This window comes from Myotis nattereri, assembly GCF_964212035.1.
Source record: "Myotis nattereri genome assembly, chromosome: 8".
NCBI lineage: Eukaryota > Metazoa > Chordata > Mammalia > Chiroptera > Vespertilionidae > Myotis > Myotis nattereri.
Genome location: NC_138083.1, coordinates 5,744,900 through 5,764,024, shown reverse-complemented (window position 1 = coordinate 5,764,024; position 19,125 = coordinate 5,744,900). Strand labels below are relative to the sequence as shown.

General features: G+C 49.7%; 1 protein-coding gene across 1 annotated transcript in view; it reads left to right on the top strand.

The window, feature by feature from the left end:
- Positions 1–19,125, top strand: part of ZNF831 (zinc finger protein 831) — a gene marked incomplete at both ends in the record, with an annotated part of 57,662 nt that overhangs the window by 17,639 nt on the left and 20,898 nt on the right. The window lies entirely within an intron of this gene.

Genomic DNA, 19,125 nt, shown 5'->3' with positions numbered 1-19,125 from the left:
GATTGTTGTCTGTTTGACTCAAGGGCTGACCATGGGCTCTGTCTGGTGGCTGAAGTTTTGCTCCCTGGGGACATATCCTCCACCTTTGTGTAGCTCCAGTGCCCCCTACAGGCACTGGAGCTACTTTCCTGCTCCCCCTCCACTCCCAACCCCTAACCCCCAACCCCCAGCCCCCAAAGCCTGTTCTGGTAGGCAAGGACAAAGATTGGTTTCTCAGTGAGAACTGAAATCGGTATAGGTATTTGCTCAACTGGATGGCCGATTGTGGATGGGAAAGCACTGTGTTTGTGGCATTTGGAGGGTTAAGATCATGTGGGAGAGGCTGGGATGAGGGGGTGGGGTGGGGAAAATATCAGGGAATGCCTGTGTCCCTCATCCTTAACTCCATTCCTTTCCTCCTCCTCAAATAGATACGGCCAATGGAATTGCCCATGGGGGTGTGCTTGGGTGAATCCAGCCCCCAACCAACCCAACAGTGGTCCCAAATGTCAGAGCTTTCCTACTAGCTCTGATATTTGGGGTCAGCTTTCTCCTCAGATCTGTCCGTTAGGCTAGGCCAGTGGTCAGCAAACTGCGGCTCTCGAGCCACATGCAGCTCTTTGGCCCCTTGAGTGTGGCTCTTTCACAAAATCCCACGTGCGGGCGCACACATACAGTGCGACTGAAACTTTGTGGCCCATGTGCAGAAATTGGTATTTTGTGGAAGAGCCACACTCAAGGGGCCAAAGAGCTGCATGTGGCTCGAGAGCCGCAGTTTGCCGACCATTGGGCGAGGCTGTCGATGTAGGTCTTACCTACTCAATGGCTCAGTGTCAGGGCCAAGTAAGCTCCTGTGTGTGGTGAGTGCTTTGCAGACTCTAAGCAGAAGGGTGTTGGCTGTTACTATCTCCTGAGCATAATGAGCATGCAGCCGTAAAGCCTGGCATATGCCAGGTGAGTGCCAGGTGAATGGGGGACACGTGGTAATAATGGTCTCTGTTGTCTAGTGAAGGACAAGGGCAGTGTTAAGGGAAGAACCCAAAGGGGGAATTTTCTTGGGAGCAACAGGGTTTCTTCTGGAAGTTCAGATCCGGGGAGAATAGGACAGAGGTTTTCTGAACTGGGGAGTGGTGTGTCAAGGCTCAGGGGTGAGAACAGAGAATCTGGGGAGGGCAGATTGAGTTCAGGCAGGCTGGTGTGCGCTGGTGTCCATGGAAGACCTAGGGAGCCATTGAAGCCACTGTACCTAGGGTTGCTAAAGAAATTTCTGGAAACTTGGTGGCTTAGAACAGCAAAAGTCTATTCTCTTATAGTTCTGCAGATCGGGAATCTTATACTCTCTCTGAAGATGCTAGGAAAGGAACCTTCCTTCCTCTTCCAGCTTCGGGTGGCTCCAGGCATCCTTGGCTTGTGGTAGCATCACTCCAGTCTCTGCTTCTGTCTTCACATGGCCTCCTCCCTCTGTCTTTCTAAGGACACTTGTCATGGGATTTCGGGCCCACCCTAAATCCAGGATCATCTTATCTTGAGAGTCTTCATTTAATTCCATTTGCTAAGACCCCTTTTCCAAGGCCACAGTCGCACGCTCCATGAACTGTATCTTTTATCCTGGACATACGTTTTTGCGGGGGCTTCAACTCAACCACTATAGCGTTTTTATAACTCTCCCCCATCTGCAATCGAACAGAAGTCACCCCAACATGTGTTTCTAAGTGAGAAGGGCCACGGCACATACGTACATTCAGTGGACAATGATGTACCTCGTCCGTGCTGTTATGTATTCAGTTTGGTTAGGAAAGTTGTATTTTTAAACCTAAATCAAGATATCATCATAGAAACAGAACCACTCAAGAAGAGTTGTCCAAGTGGTATAGGTAGCATCCATCCTAAAGTGGGTGTGTTGGACTGTGGGATGCATTGGCTTCCTTTCCGGAAGAAGGCCCGGAGACAGGCTGCATAGGGGTGGGCGGAGCCTCCTTGTGTGGCTCTGTGGATTGTGTCCGTAGGGGCTGAAGTCCAGTCACCACCCAGTTCGTCTGGCCTTGTGCTTTGGGTATGGGGCTATGTCAGCCCAAGGTGAGGACACCAGCTGCTCTGCCCTCCTCCCTCAGGGGGCGCTCTTTCACACGTCCTCCAGTGGAAGTGGGGACCTCTTCCCGAGTACCCTGTGTGCTCAGGGAGACCCAGGGAGACTCCTGAGAAAGCCTCTGAATTTTATTGTCCTTTTCACCCCTTCTTCTCTTTAAAAGCTCTTGTCAACCTCTGGGACTGCCCTGCCCGCCCCCATGGACCACCAGCGGAGATCTGGAGACTCCTTATACACTGGGAGAAACTCCACTTTTGTACACTTCTAGCCCAACAGTGGCTGTCATACCCAAATCCTAAGCGCAAACGGGGTGCCAAAGGATAAAACTGGAACCAAACAGAAAAAAAAAATCAGAAACAAAGCCTGAATGTGGAACTAAGAAACGAGAGGCCCTCAGTAGTTCAGATTCTCCCTGGGAACGTAGTCCCCGTGTAGGTGACAAGGTCGCAGCAACAGCTGGAGTGGTGACAGATGTCTCCACCGGCACGTTCATGTTGATTATTCGAGCAGAGGGTTGGGTCACCAGCGACCATTTTCAAAAGGCTCCCTGGGCCACAGCTTGGGCAGACACTACGGCAGGTGTGAGCCTGCGGGATGTGGCCCAAGCATTGGCCCAGGGAATATCAATCACGCCTGCTGCTTGTTGCCAGGGGAACAGGGATGGCTGGTTGGTAAGCCAGCAAGCCCCGTAGACAGGTCATGAATGGACACCATCACTTTGGAGGGTGGCAGAGTACCTTAAAATCAATACCGCCTAGAAATCAAAGTGGTTTGGGGACTTTTTTGCCAACACCATGCAATGCCAATATCTCACAGTGGAGGGACAGGCACTCTGAGAGTGTTGTTATTCCAAGACAAAGTGCTGTAACTTCAAAGGCATTGAAAGGTGGGCCTTGGTTGTCCACCATTTATAAACAACGTTCTCATCTCCTTTGACCGAGCAGGTAGTGGGTGGAGAAATCAGAGCTGGCTTCTCAGTGTGTGTGTGTGTGTGTGTGTGTGTGTGTGTGTGTGTGTGTGCACCCATGAGTGTACTTTCAAGTGCATGCAAGTGTGCATATTTTTTTGGCAGGACAGTGATAGGTGATCTGTTTGGGGTGACCTGAGAGGCTGTAACTTGGGGGAACGTAATGAAGTCAAAAAAAGAAATTGAGAGTGATCTGTGGGGTGGGGGGAGGATTTTCTAATCAAAAAGCAGGAAAAACCTTTGGCCCTAGTCCTCATAGGCCAACTAGAGTCAGTAAAACATTGAAAAAATAAGTAGTCAGGAATACTTGTGTGCAGGGACTGCAAGAAGATGTTATAACTGATTCTTTGTCCTCTTTATTTTTGGAGAACCTTCCTGTCAATAATTTAGGAGGATAAAAAATATTTTTTAAAAGGATGCTTAATGTCCCTCTCTTTTAAACTACTCTGATAGCTTGGTACTAATCATTCGAACAACAGATGGCTTGGCAGTGAAGTCATAAGTAAGCAGAAGGCCATAGGAGCTATGAAGGATAAAGACCTAATGTATAATATTTTATAGTGGTTGGAGTCTTTGAGATTCTCCTGAGAACTGTCTTTTTTTAAAATCTAAATTCAGTTGTCTATCTCATCCAAGTTTCCAGCAAGGGGGTGGGGGAAACTGGAAGTTTCTTTTCAGATATCAAATAGAGTTGACTTACCAGACATCCCAGGATAGGCAGGAGTATCAATATTTCAGAGAACATCTTTCCTCTCCCACGCTCACTTCAGGATCAGGGCTGAGGTATGGCGTTAGGTGGATTTAATCCCAGGAGCTCAAGCTGCCTCATTGAAGGAATTAGTGAGAGAAGGTTCTTAGATATCAAATACTGAATGTTCCAAGGACAGCAAACACCTACTTGAGGAAAAACCTTGTAATCCAAGCATTCTTTATGGGGCACCCCAGTCAGAGGTTGGCTGGGGACACAATGATTGTCATGGGATAAAGACCTTCCTGAATAAATTGCTGATAAATTGATAAATTTAGTAGCTTTCTCCATCTCTTTCTCCATGTCTTTCTCTATCTCTCTCTCTCTCCCCACCGCCCCTCTCCCCCTCTCTCTCCCACCCTCCCTCCCCTATTAGCATCCATTCCTGCCCTTCAGGGTAATCCTATATAATAAAGAGGTGATATGCAAATTAACCTTCATGCCATCACAAGATGGCTGCCTATGACCAGGCCGGCAGGAGGGTTAGTGAGGGACGACCAAACGACTGAACAAGCAGGCTGCATGGGGCAACCAGGCTGGCAGGGGGACCGTGAGGGGCAACCAGGCTGGCGGGGGGGGGGCAGTTGGGGGTGACCAGGCCAGCGGGGGGGGGGGGGGGCAGTGAGGGACAATCAGGCTGGCAGGGGGGAAGTTAGGGATGACCAGGCAGGCAAGCAGGTAAGCGATTAGGAGCCAGCGGTCCAGGATTGTGAGAGGGATGTCTGACTGCCAGGATCAGGTCTAAACTGGCAGTCAGACATCCCCCGAGGGGTCCCGGATTGGAGAGGGTGCAGACTGGGCTAAGGGGACCGCCCCCCCCCCCCTGTGCATTAATTTCATGCACTAGCCCTCTAGTTTTCACATATAATGTACATTGACTGCCAAGTGACAAATCATGCTCAAAACATAGAATTTCATGAAGTTGATGGAAGTGACCACTGGGTTGATTCATAATCATTGGCAGAATCAGATCAGGTGACAAATGAACTAGAGAAAACTGATGAGAATAGCTTTTGATTTCTTTGTTTTTCAAGATAAATTCTCAAAGTCCTCAATTCTTCACTATTTACCATAACATTTTTGGTCCCCATTGTGAATGAATTCATTCTTGGTGGCCTTTCGCAGTGGCAAAGATTTCAGATAATAAGGACCCTGTTTACCCAGATGACAGGCATCTCCATCTTTGTACCGGGCCCTGGCACCATAGCAGGTCCTCAGTAAGTGTTTTTTAATGAACAGCCAAATAAGCAGAAGTAAGCCTCTGACCTTGAGCTTCCTTGAAGGTCAGGCTCAATTGAAAGGACAACAAAACCAGCCCCAAGAAGACATGCAAGTATGTGGACAGATGCTCAATGTCATCAGCCACAAGAGAAGTGCAAATTAAACCACAGTGAGGTATGCCCACACCTCTTAGATGGCAAACATCAGAACAGTGACAACACCAAATGCAGGTGAGGGTGTGGAGGCAGGCACATGGCATGTGAGTTGCCACCTCAGTGTTACAGGTGAAAGTTCTGTAAAGATAGTTGAAGACAGTGACTCTGAACCTGAAGATGTGCACTTTGATGCCTTTTAATCTGGATCCTCTCTTACCCTCTAGCGGGATTCATTTCTAAAACTAGCCTTTTAGTCAAAACCACTTGCAGTCAAAATTATCTTTGAAAAATCTACAAATGCAATCCTAAGAGTATAGTTGGTGTCTACAACTGAGTGGAAATTTTCATGCACAATATGTTTAAGAACCACTGTGGTAAAGGAGGAAAAAAGACCATCCCTGGAACTGCTTTGAAGATAAACAGCAAGTCCTCCTATAGAGCAGGGGAGTGAGGAATTCTCACGTGCCCCAACTTCCCACGCAGTGTTTTTAGCGCTAAACCACTAAAACTTGTGTGGTGTCTTAATGGATTGGTTTGTTGCCTTGGGGATTAACCAAGATATTGAAGCGTGTCTTCCAGGTGGCATTGGGGACAACATGTTTCAAAAGTCAGGGTTTAGGTTAAATGTGTGAGGGGACCCTGCTGGGTGGCTTCTCATCTCACATGAACACCTGCCTTTCTGGCGCTCACTTAATAACTGGGGGGCAGGTCTCCGCTTGGCAACCACTCCATGCCAACGTGAGCCAGCTGGTGTGGGTCAGCCAAAGACCACGTTTTCTAGCTTAAGGGGAAGTTCAAGGAGTCTGGTCATGAAAATGATCTCTGTGATGTTTACTTCCCAAGTCAGTGTCTCACTTAAGAAGAGAAGATTTGCAGGTATGTGTGCAAGCCCATTGCACACGTGTTTGCATTCAGGTGTTATTTTTCCATTAGAAAAAGCAATCGAAAAACCCACACACCCATACGAAGTGGGTGGTACATCCATCCATACACCAACGGAAGCCTCTACCGACTCCCCTTTGTTGTGGTTACACAATTCCTAATGAACTTCTCTGATGAGGTCACGGCACCGAAATGAATATGTACTTTTCTTTTCAGTGTGGGGCACCGTGGGCGATGAACACCATCTCATTGAATTCTGCTTGCGTTTCAAGTGGGACTCTCTGGACTCTGGGAGCTTAAAACTCATCAGCATACAGCCCTATTGCTGGTCTCCTAATATCACAGTTATTGACCCTGGGCTGCAAAAAAGAACTTCCTAATTAGATTTGTTCTGTTCTTGTGTTTATAGGCACATTTCTTTCTCTCTAGCCGATGATATATCAGCCTTTATTTATTTTTTATTATTGAAATACTTTGTGTTAAAAGGACCCGCTCCATTAACTGAGATTTGTTCTATCTACTCCAGGGCTGGGATGCACTGAAACATTCCGTCATGTGTTTCCTTCTCTATTTCCTTAGAAACGCACTTGCCGATCTGAATGGGGAACATTGATGTGGTTGGGGTTAATTATTTGGCTTTTGCTGGGCACATTGGGACGCGCTGCGTCTGCTGGAACACAGACTAAAATTGGAACACTGAAGAGGAGAGAGTGGCCTTGTGCCCGGATGACACATCTGAAGTCGTATTGATTGAGGGAGATGTTTTGTTGAATGATAAGAATGACACCAAGGTTATGGTTTTGTGATTTCCTGCAGCTGGCAGGGCTTGGAGCAGTAAACACGGTGAAGTTCGGGGCTACATCTCACAGTGAGATTCTAGAAAATTCTCAATAACTAAACGCAGAGGGTACCTTACACTTAGGAAGTTCGTCCCCCTTGAGTTCCCCCAACAAACTTGTGACGAGGACCTTATTCCCATTTTGCTCACAGAGGATCCGAGACTCAGAGCTACTTGCTGGGGGCCACAAGAGTGGTCAATGGGCTTCCCAAACTCCAGTCAGTCACTTGCACCTTCAGCGATGCTGCCTCTGCCGCCACCTACACGATGATTGGCTTATGTTATCCTTAGGCTCACTTACAGAAAATGTAAATATTGTTCATTTTACTTCATTTAAAATTTTTTCACCACAAACATAAGTACATCTATTTTTTAAAGAGAAACTGTTTATTGCCATGAGAACAGAAAACCAATATCGTGAGCCATTAAGAACACGTTACAGAATGGAAAACACTGGGAACAGACAGTGTTTTCCGGTAAGTAAGTCTAGCTGGATTCTGCCCTGGGCAGAAGGCATGGCCCTAGGTCTACTCCCTTCACAGAAGGAGACTGGAGTGTGAGGGAGGTGTTAGAGGGACATCAGCTCCCAGGCGAGACTTTTGTCTTTCCTTAATGAGGCAGGCTACAGGAGCAGCCTTCTCACTGTGTCACTCAGTGCTATTTAACACGAGGCTTGCGAGTCACCCCCACCGGGCTGAGCCCCGCCCTGGGACCACGGCTCTGTCAGTAGGACCCCCGCTGGCTTGTATTGTCTAATCTAGACCTGCATAGATTTAGACTCTACATCCAGCAGGTGGGGGTGAGGCCGTGGGATGACATTCTGCAAAGATCCGCCCCCAGACCCTGCCTTCTCTGCCTCACTGGGGGTGCCGAATGGGGCTCTCAGGCAGCTTCAAACTCTGCCTTTCTTTTTGTTTTTTTGTTTTTTTTAATCCTCACATGAGGATATGTTTTCCCATTGACTTTTAGAGAGAGAGAAAAAGGGGGGAGGGAGAAGAAGAGAGAGAGAGAGAGAAACATCGATGTGAGAGAGATACATCAGCTGGTTGCCTCCTGCACATGCCCTGACCTGGGGTGGGGGTCGATCCCACAACTGAGGTTCATGCCCTTGACCGGGAATTGAACCCACAAACCTTCAGTGTTCCAGCTGACACTCTAACCACTGAGCAAAACTGGCCAGAGCCAAACTCTGCATTTCTACGATTCTGAGAGGTTGACTGAGCCTGAGTCTGCTGAGGGGGAAGGCTGGGGGGCGGGGGGGTGTACTGTATATCTGCAGGCTTTGCAGACCTTGGTGGTGCGGGGTGGGGGGCAGGCTCATCTTTCTCCTGAGAACAATGGGGAGGCACTGCAGGATTTGGGTGCAGGGTGGAGGGCAGGAGTGCCCATGCAATGCGGGCTTCAGAAAGGCCCCTCCAGGCGCAGGGTGCGCGAGGATTGCGGCGGATAGGGCGGGAGCAGAGGGGACGCCGGGAGGCTGATTAGAAAGCCTCTGAGACGGGCCCGGCGCCCCTGTGCTCAGAAAGGACTTGGGAAAAGTGAGGCTCCACCTAGAGGAGCCAAGAGGCTGAGCCATGCACTGTAACCATGTGATGCTTCCCTTCGCACATGGAGCAGGTGATTGAGGCGCCTGTTTGCTCTGACCACCACCCGCCCCACACCCCCAGGTAAATCTGTTCCCCCCGATGCCCTCGGCAGACAAAAGGACAGTTTGGAGTTTGGAGGGCATCTGCCAGATCATTATCTGCACACGTGTGTGCGTGTGCATGTGTCTAACACGAGTGGACCGCGCTGCACATTTCACCGTACAACTTTTTTTACTCAACAACTCTGCATAGCTTCTCACGGTTGATGCATATGACCGATCTCACCCTGTAACAGGGTCTCTCTGGGGGAAGGTGCTCTGATGTACGTGGCCTTTCTCCTGACCAGGGCAGTGGGCCATCTCCATATGTCACTGCTGCGTCTTGCTCCTGGGACCACTGTCCCTAACTCCACGGCCTGAGCTGCGGGTTTCTCTAGGGAAGACCCAGGGGGAGGAATTGCTGGGTCTTTGAGTCTTAGGCTGTTCACTTTAAAATGCTTACTTCCAGAATGCTTCCCGGTTTACTGTCCCATCAGCAGCATGCCAGAGTACTTCCTTCCTGAGAAGTGGTACTTCTAATGCCCTTGGGCAGGAGGGGCTTTCTACCCGACCTTGCACCCTGCCCTCCCTGGGCCACTGTAGATAAACACGCAGAGGGATGATAAGACTATATTTTTTAATCACAGAGAAGTGAGTTTCTCTTGACCAAACTCTAAGCCCACTGGGTACATTTGATGTTCTCTCCAAATATTAATAGATTTGTTCCTCAGCAGAGGCACGATGTCTCAGGCTGCTCCCAGAGCCCGCCACTGCGAAGGACACAGAGCCACGCAGGCCTTCCTCTGTGCCTGGCCAATTCATTAGGCCCGCTGAGCGACTTGCAGGAGAGATTAATTGATTTGCAGGCTTCGGAGCCCGAAGTGTTACTCGGCTAAATCCCAGAAGGCTCCGGCCGCCCGGGAGCTCGGTGGGGGGGGGGGGGGGGGGGGGGGGCAAGGGGGGCAGCCACTAACAGGGGAGGCTCCAGTCAAAGGGTGAGCAGTGTCCTCACCCCTCATTATACACAGGGGCCAGAGCTGGACTCCTCGGCCCTTCCTGCTCAGTGTGGGGTTTGTGGCCATAGCCCAGACTCCCGGGATAAAATGAGAGGCTCACAGGGCTGAAGCCACAATATGCGAGCAATGTCTCTCTTTGTAAGCTTTCATTGTCCCCAGACAGACACCCCGAAATGGTGCTGCTGGAGGTGGGATTTCAACTCTGCACCCTGCCTTGGGAAGGACTTTTGGGCTGTGAGGAAAAGAAACTCGATTCTCATTGGTCTGAACAACAACAACAAAATATTCATTATCTCCTGTGACAGACAGGCTTCAGGCTGGCTGGACCCAGGAGGGACCAGGGATGTCAATGGGACTCAGTTTCTCCATCTCTTGGCTGGGCTTTCTCCTGGGTCATATCTCCGGCTCCTCTGGTACCTGCCTAGCTGCCCACATTCATGCTGGCTTCTCATGGACCAGGGCGGGCCTGGGTCTCTCCTGGACCCACCCGGGGGATTTGAGTGGCTCGGACTGGGCCAGGCATCTGGCAGGGAGGGGCTGGGGTCTCTCTGCTCCAGCCCGGGCGGGAGTGATGGCTCCCACAGGAAGTAGGGGCAGCGCAGGTAAACAGGCAGATGCCTCTGACTCATGCTTTAATGACGTTCTGTGCATCTGCGAGCAGCAGAGCCCCTCAGGCCCCGGAGAGGGGAGAAGTAGGAGGTGGTCTGGGCCTCCTCGCGCAGAGCGTGGACAGGGTGGTGAACTGAGACACCTTTGCGAAGCAGATTACAGCCCCGCAGCCCGAGGTGCCCACGCAATTACCGGAGGCCGAGCCGTGCCAGGCAGTGTGTGGGAGCAGGAAGCGAGGCAAATAAGAACATGACATGGCCCTTGTCCTTAGGGAGAGCCCAGTCTGGCAGAGGAGCCGGCACAGACTGGTAAACAAGTCATTACAAATGCAGTGCGGTGAGCTTGCTGATGTGATTAAGCTCCCAAATGAGGGCTCCTGACAAGGCCGCGGAAGAGGGAGGGTGGGCTCGCATAAGCAGCAACAGGGAGGGGCCGTTTCCAAGGCCCACCACCTCCATCCTCAAGGCCCCTCCATCCGGCCCTCTGCAGGGGGAGTGATGTGGGCTGTGGCTGTCCTTCTTTATCATACCTTTCCTTTCCTTCCTTGGATCAGAGTTTTTTTGCATACACACTCAAATGCTGGAAATTGAGGCACACAGCACTTAACTTCTATTTATTTATTTATCTAAAACGCTAAGTGTCTCCCTTCGTGATCACTAATAGATTCCCGTTGAAATGGAATGATATGCTCTGAGTTCTGACTTCTGGGCAGACAGAGGGTGGGAAGGCCTACTGGCGGGGCAGTAGGGGCTGGTCCAGGTGGGGATGTGGGAGGGCAGGACCATAATTAAAGAAAAGTTGAAAAATGGGTATTAGAAAGAGAAATGCATGGTTATGGTCAACGTTACAAAAACAAGCCTCCTTTTCAGGTTTGGGTTCAATCTTGGGAAGTTCAGGTTCAGTCCCAAACCTGAAAAGGAGACTGTTCTAGACTGCTCTGCTTCTGAAGGACTTCCTGAAAACCCTCCTCACCTTGGAGTTGGCAAGCTCCTTCTCAGTACAGCCCTCAAGGAAGTCTGAATCCTGTTCTAGAACCTTCTAAGTGAAGTGCTGGAGCCAGGAGCCAAATGGAATCAAAGGATGGGGTGGGATGTCACACCGTAACCTCAGGCTTGGTCCACAGACCTCCAGGTGGGGCACAAAGTGATGAAAGGTTCAGGGCTCATCTCCCTGGGCCATTCCCCTGGCACCTGGCCTTCAGGAGGGGCAAGGTCTATTTGGTTTTGGAGACAGGTGAGCCTTTAGGACTAATTCTAACTAAGGTGCTAGTGGCGAGGTGCGGCAGCATAGAGGGCCGATGGTGAGCTTAGAGAAGAAATAACTCTAAGTGACATATAGACAAACGGAGACGCATGGGATCATGATGAGAAAGTAGTTCTCTTCTCAGGTCCCTGTTAAGCCTCTTGCCTGCATCATGGAGAGAGTCTTGTTTCGGGGCTAATACGTCTTTGACATCTGCTCAGCGAGCTCTTTACTAATCGCCCTTTAAATGGAGAGAGGTTAGGTTTCAGCATCTAGCTAGAGTTTGAGAACAGAGTTCTATTTTCATTGCATTTATTTTTTCAGGGACCTTCTAATGCCAGAGACCTCACCTTCCAGCTGCCTCTTACAATAGACTGCAAAGTCAACCGCCCCCCCCCACCCCCACCCCCGCCCGCTTTTCGGCCTCCTGTAGGGTCAGGAGTGATGCAGGAGAAGGAAGTTTGGTTTTGGATTCAGAACAACTCCTGTGAGTCTGGACATTTCCCTCTAACTCAGTGGTTCTCAACCTTCTGGCCCTTTAAATACAGTTCCTCATGTTGTGACCCAACCATAACATTATTTCCGTTGCTACTTCATAACTGTAATGTTGCTACTGTTATGAATCGTAATGTGAATATCTGATATGCAGGATGGTCTTAGGCAACCCCTGTGAAAGGGTCGTTCGACGGCCAAAGGGGTCGCGACCCACAGGTTGAGAACCGCTGCAAACTACTTCCTTGGTCAGGGCCATCCCTTCTCTGCCTCAGAGCCTCACCTGTAAAGTGGGGGTATAGTTTCTAAGTTCATAGGTTCCAGAAGCATTGACTTACACTGACTTTTAACCTGGCCCTTGAAAACCCCATGAATCCTGAACATGTGCTCATGACCGTGGGAAGAGCCTAGCCACATGAGACTTAGGGAGGGTGGCTAGCATGGCTCACAGCAGGGGACTGTTGGCTAAGAGTCCAGCCCAGGTCTGGAGAAGACCTCGGCAAGCCAGAGGAAGGAGTAATGGATGGTGAATTTCAGAAGGGGAGCTAGCCGGCATCTGGGAGGGTATTTGGGGGCACTTGAACTTCTGCCACATGAATGCTTATGTTGCTTTCCCTGCCGAGGGGAAGGGAGAGAAGACCAGGGACCAGAATAGTCCTCCGTGCTCCTGCCCCACCGCACCTCGGCCTCCTGGCGATGGTGGCTCTGCTTCTGGGCGCTGCCTTCCTCTCCATCAAGTCATTCACAGTGGCCTTGACCCCACCACTGGGTGCTGGCGGGACCCCGGAGAATCTGCTCTGAGAGCATTGCTTCCTGCATGAGCTTTTGGCCATTTCCTCTGAATGTTCTTCCTCCTCTAATTTTCATTATGGCCTTGCAGGGCCATGAGGGGTGTGGGGGCCACTCTCCCCCTTAATTAGTCTTGTCCAAGTTCAGACATTGAGGGGGAGAACTGCAAGTTTAATTCTAAGGTTTCTCCTTTGCTAAACCTCTTCAAATTTCAGCTTGCTTATTTTCTTAACTTCCGGAGACATGACAAAGTAATTCTGTGCCCCTCCACATGGACGTTAATGATTATTTTCAGTGTTCCGCTGTTGCTGCGAGGCACCTGGTGTTCCGGGAATGGACAAAAGCCATTTTTCTAAGTACTAGCATTTGAAATTATTAAGTGTTCATTAAGCACCCCGGGTGCAAAGCACTCTCGGAGATGTTTGTTTCTCAATTTTCTATAATTTCCTTATTTTTTTTTCCCCTAGCTAAAGGCAGATTGAAAAATGAACTCAGCGCATTTGAGTCTCTGAATCATAGTTAATGCGCGACGCCCCCTCCCTTAACTGCTCTGTTTTGCTTCAGCTTCCTCCCTCTCCTCTGCTTATCAATCCGACAAAGTTCTGGTGCTTTTTAACCCCTACTCAGGGGCTAGAACTTTTGCTTTCTTCCTGACTACCTGCCAGGAAGAGGTGAGCGCGGAAGCCCCTGCCCGCAGCGCCCGGGACTGCAGGGAGAGCAATGGAAAAATCCACCAGCCGCAGAGCAGCCTGCGGGGGGAGGGGGGGCAGTCTGGGCGGCAGTCTGAGCCCTGGTGCAGAAAGAGCTCCCTCATCCCCCGTGCCCCGCCCCCGCCCCCGCCGGGGACAGGAGGGGGTCTTGACAAGCCCCTCTTTGCGTGGACCCTTCTGGAAAGAACTCAAAGCCCAAAGCCCCCCTCCCCTCCGCCCTCACGGCTCCGTGACTCTGCAGCCGAGAAAAAGGCTGTTTTTTTCTTTGCCTTTCTTCTTCTCTTTTTATTTTTTTTAACAACAGCCTCACATAACCTCAAAAGTTAGCCATGAATTTATCAAAACTTTTTCTGAAACTCATCTAACCTCTGGTGGGGGTTAAAAAACAAGCCTGTGAATTTATTACCGAGAGAGACGAAGCGCGTCTTTTATTTTGCAGAGAAATCGCTTCCACACTTCAAGGGCTCCCCCTAGCGCCGATCTGCGAGCAGCCGCGCCGCAGCCAGCCCTGCGCTCTCCCCGGTCCTGCCGGGGTCCTGCGGCCGCCCAGGGGTGCCTGGGCACGGACTGGACCTGGCTTCCGTGCGGGGGGGGGGGGGGCGGGGGGCACCTGTGCACACGGAAGACCCGCTCTGAGTACCAGGGGACCCCCGGGCACGGGTTTTGTCGATGTCCCTAGGAGCTCAGGCGGCTGGACTAAGATGCTAAGCTGCAGCTAGAGGAGGGAGAGCAGGGCTCTGACCTCAGTCCCTGGCCTTTTTCGAATAGGCCGACCCCCACTGAGAAAGCCCCTCCACCGTCCCAGCCCCCAGGTGACCGGCTTGTCACGTCGTTTCATTGACCTCTCATGATGCCTCCCAGATGTGCAGGGATGAAATGATGCTGAGAGAGAGGGCAGGGGCCGCAGCTGATAACAGGAGGAAGGGGAGAAAGAAAGGACCAAGTGGGGTGCAAGGGTCTTCGGGGCTCCCAGTCCCGAGGCAGGTGAGGCAGGGTCCTGGGTTCCATGCCCATGGGGCCCCCAGCCTCTGCACAGGGCGCTGGACTGTAGACCCTCTGTGCTGAGGCTGGGCTGTTGCCGCGCTCCCCAGCCTGGAACATGCCGGCTCTCCTCCAGACCTGCCCATGTTGTTAACAGGCACACGCAGAAATCTTCAAAGGCAACTGTAAGAGGGAGATGCCAGAGGGAGAGGCTGCGGCAGCCTCCCAGGGGTCCAGCACTCTTGTGTGTGTGTGTGTGTGGGGGGGGGGCGGTCTCATGCCACCACCTGGAGTCCTGAGTCCAGTCTTAGCTCCTCTATGCCTCAGTTTCCCCCTGTGTGACTTGAGGGTGGTAATAACAGTATTCATTTTCATTTTGTATAAAGTTTAAAGCAGGCTTAGTGAGCCTCACAGCTCATTGTTATTCATCTCTACAGGGGAGCCAGAGAGCCAGAATTTTCCATTAAGAAAAATCTCTCAATTTTTACATGAGAGTAATTAAGGCACATGGACACACACACACACACACACACACACACACACACACACTAGTCTGGACCCAGATAGAGTCAGATGAGACCCCTTTCATTGCCCGTTGCTTTGATAAATCGGACTGCTTTTGGCAGGCTGCCGGCTGTGAGGGGCCGGGGCTTCATGCGGTGCTCACCCAGGTGGTCAGCCCCGCCCTCCAGGGCTACTTGCTGAGCACCCACTGTGCAGGTCAACGTTGCCCTTTGAAGGGCAAATCAAGCACGTTTCACTGAGCTCCCACTGTCTCCTCAAACCTTTAAAGCTTCTCGGAGTTCAGAGAAAACAAGAACAGAAATTACATGCTACAGCGATTCCAAAAGGCATTACAGTGGAGACTGCCGAGCTCCGAGGAAGTGCAGCGTCATCCATCTTCATTCGCGTGCATTAAACACAATATGCTATTGATTTTTAAAGATCCACACATTAGTGGTTCAAAAGAAATTGGGTTTGAATGTTTTAATATGAAAGCAATTATTTTCCTTGTAAATCTGTTTCTGGGTCTGCAGGCTCTCCCTCCCTTCCCCTCTGTAGGGGAGTTACTGCTGGGGAGGGGGGAAACGCCATTTCTGACTTATGAATCCTTAACTGCTTTACCCTTTAAATCCTGTGTTGTGTTCTGTCGTGTTTAATTTCAATTAATTTGGGTTCATTAAAGTAGCATTTCATTATAGATTCAAGGCATACATGTTATTTTTTTAAATTAAGAAATGGGGAACAATTTTAATGAGTTTTTAGTAATTCTTTATCCATGCTGAGAAACCCCACTTAACCTGGCCTGTTCTAGAAGTCTCCCGCAAGAGGAAGAGGTTCTTTTTAATTTGTTTGGCTTTGTGTTTACTTCTCCCCATCTCTCCGTGGATTTTGCACAGCTGGTTGAGCAGGCCTTGCTTCGGTCCTGGCAGCCTGAGCTCTCGGTGCTTCTGAGGACACAGTCCTATTTCTCCTCTGCTTCCGGTTTTGCCACTCAATAAATTTGAGGAGTCACGAAGCAGTCATCTGGGTAGTTAGATAAGGAGGAAAATGATGAGTTCTCTAGTGTTTTGCTTAGAAGAATGGGCAGCTAGATTAATCAATGTCTTTTGGAAATGCGTCTTTATAGAAAAGACTGGCTGCTTTCATCCCAGTCATGATTGTGTCTCATAGGCAAACGCAGGAACTGATTTTCTAGGGCCTTGGAGCAGACAATCAAGGTTTGAATTTTAAATGTGTCTTTAGGCGAAGTGAGATAAGTCCCTAATCCCACCTTTGATATGGTTAGGAGGGTGGTGGGGGTCAGTAGGCATCCATGGTGCCCAGCCATCTTATTCTCCGGGGCACAAGGAGGATGAGTAATGTCTGTAAGAGTCAGGAGAATGTGTGGGTATGAGTCACAATTCTTGGTAGCAAGGAACCAGAATCCAACTCAAAAAGGTTTAAGCACAATAGGGAATTTGTAATGAGAAGCCAAGGCCGGATCTGCGGGCTCGATGATGTCACCAGGGTCCTGTTTACCTGACTTCCTCTCTGAGCTGGCTTTCCTCTGTGGCCTGCACCCCTAGGTGTGTGGTGGTCCCGGGGGCCCACCCACGTAGTGTTGGTGGTAGAAAGTCCCAGCACTGACTGTAATTTAGTGAGGGTTGGCTCACATGCCTAGCCTTGAGCCTTCTGTCTGGCCCGGTGTGTAGAATGTACCCCCTCACCCCCGGAGGTGGAGGTGGTCAGCATGAGCCGGCCAACTTGCTTTGAGCAGGCTGCTCCCAGAGGAGGATCAGGTGCTGAGATTACAGAACCACAGGTGTGCATCCCAGTCTCCTCTGCTTCCCAGGCACAGGTCACAGAGGCGGTGCACCCAGCCAGGAGAATTCTGCGCCCCACATGCTGCAAGTGCCCGGCTAGATGCTGCTGTGCCCCGCCCGGGTCCCTGCTCAGGCTGGGGACCCACCTCGGCCCACGCCCTAGCTGTCAAGGGTGATAGCTGCTTATGCTTATATCTGCCCCTCTCTAAAAAGATTTCCCGAAAGGGAACCAACTTGCTCCTGACATACACACAGACGGCGGGGAGAAGGGGTGGTGGCCACAGCCACTGACCCATTGATGGGGTGAGCCCACTCAGTCCCCCTAGGTGGGGCAAATTTTGTGATGCAATTCCTACTCCAGAGCTCCCTGAAGGCTCTCTGTAAATCATGTTTGTCTATCTTCCTCCTGTTTCTCTCACCATCTTTAGGCTTCTTCCAGGAGCATCCCCCTCACACCCCCCAGTTACCAATTATCTGTAAATCATGAAATGCAGCTACTTATCACATAGACCCCAATATAAGACTATTCCTATTTTCTCAACTCAAAGATTGAAAGGGATTTAGGAGCCAACCTGAAATATAACATACAAAGATGTAGATGAGATAGGCAAGTTTCTATTTACAACATTTAATTGATTCATCGAGGTGCATCTCCCCTTTTAAATCACACATTACATAAACTGTTAGTGTGGTGATGCTGCGTTTTCTGCTCACATTTCATGGAGCCCTTCTAGGTGAACCTGTAGCCTGTGTCTTTGATGTGGCCTTTGTCATCGCCCCAGCCACTGGTTGAGTCATCTAATAGGGCGTTCAGAACACTGCATCTTCCCTTCATTCCCTGTGCTTTGAGAGCTAGGACTTTAAAACGCTGAGTACAATGCCATCATAGAAATCTACCCACAGCCACGAGGACCCATTTAGATAACGTCAGGACAGTCGCTTTTATTTCCTTGGTAGATGCCTGTTCGCAATTTCCACCAAATAAACATGTCCTATTTTGCTTTTAAAAGCAGACTTCAAGAGACTTGTTTACAACATTCAGTGCTTATAATTGTGTCCCAAATGCCCAGGAAGAATGACTAAATTTGTTTCAAAGGTCTCCTTCCCATCATCTTTTAAAAATCAATTTTGTCAGGTGATAGCAAGGACTGACCCAAACGGGCATTGATTGGCATTTCAGGCTAATGAGTCTTTCTAAACAGTACTTTGTAATCTGCCATGAAGTAATTGGGAGAGCTTCCGACAGAATGAGAGTTTATAAGGATTTTATTATAAGATAACTGCTTCTTCTCTGAAGGATCCATGTTGAGGGTAAAACCTCTCTCATACTTAGGCATACGTGGTCCTTAGCATAACATCTTTTCCGACTGATCAGAAAAGGAGCTGAAGGGGGACCAACTGGCCTTGCTTGATTTCAAAAGTAAAATAAAATTTTGGAGGACATGGAGAAGGAATGTTTTCTTCATGTTAGTATAAACAGAGGAAGAAAATCTAAAAGATGATCCAATCAGAGGGAGCTATTTGAGAGCCACTATATTTTTTCATGCATTATTTAACTAGCCATTCACTCTAACCTTCTTTATTATGGACATTTTTGCTCTCAAACGTCAATTCTGTCAGTTGCTCAGCCATATTATAATTTGTTTGTAATATCTTATAGCATCTAATAAGAATAATAGTAGGAATAATCTTAGCTAACATCAATGGGGTACTTACTATGGACTAGTCACTATCTGAGCCCTTTTATCATCTCCTTGAGACGTTGACAGCAGTACAAGTGCTATCATTATGCTCGACTTGTAGATGCATGGAAGGGCAGAGTGGTGATTGGAGGCTGCGCACAAGCAAGTGCTACACATTTAGGTGGTCTAACCCCAGACCCAGGTTATCACAGGTCATGATTCTCATTCCAGACCTCACTAGTTATAATTGGAAGCTCCAAAGTATAGGATGATTACCTCTGTGATTTGTGAACAAATAATCTGAAATTTTTAAATTACAATATATATATTAATCATCATAAATGCATATCTATATATTCATATGTCTTATATCAAGGGTAACTATATATGTACTTACTATACAGCATTATCTAACTTACTAGAGGCCCAGTGCATGAATTTGTGCACCAGTGGTGTCCCTCGGCCTAGCCTGCGGGATCGGGCCAAAACTGGCTCTCCAACATCCCCTGAGGGGTCCCAGAATGCGCGAGGGTGGAGGCCAGGCCAAGAGACCCCACTGGTGCACGATCAGGGCCAGGGAGGAACGTGGGAGGTTGGCCAGCTGGGGAGGGACCGTGGGAGGACTACAGGGTGTGTCCAGCCCATCTTACTCAGTCCCGATTGGCCAGACCCAGCAGCAAGCTAACCTACCAGTTGGAGCGTCTGCCCCCTGGTGGTCAGTGCACAACATAGCGACTGGGCAACCAGTCGACTGTCTGCCCCCTGGTGGTCAGTGCATGTCATAGCGAGCCATTGAGC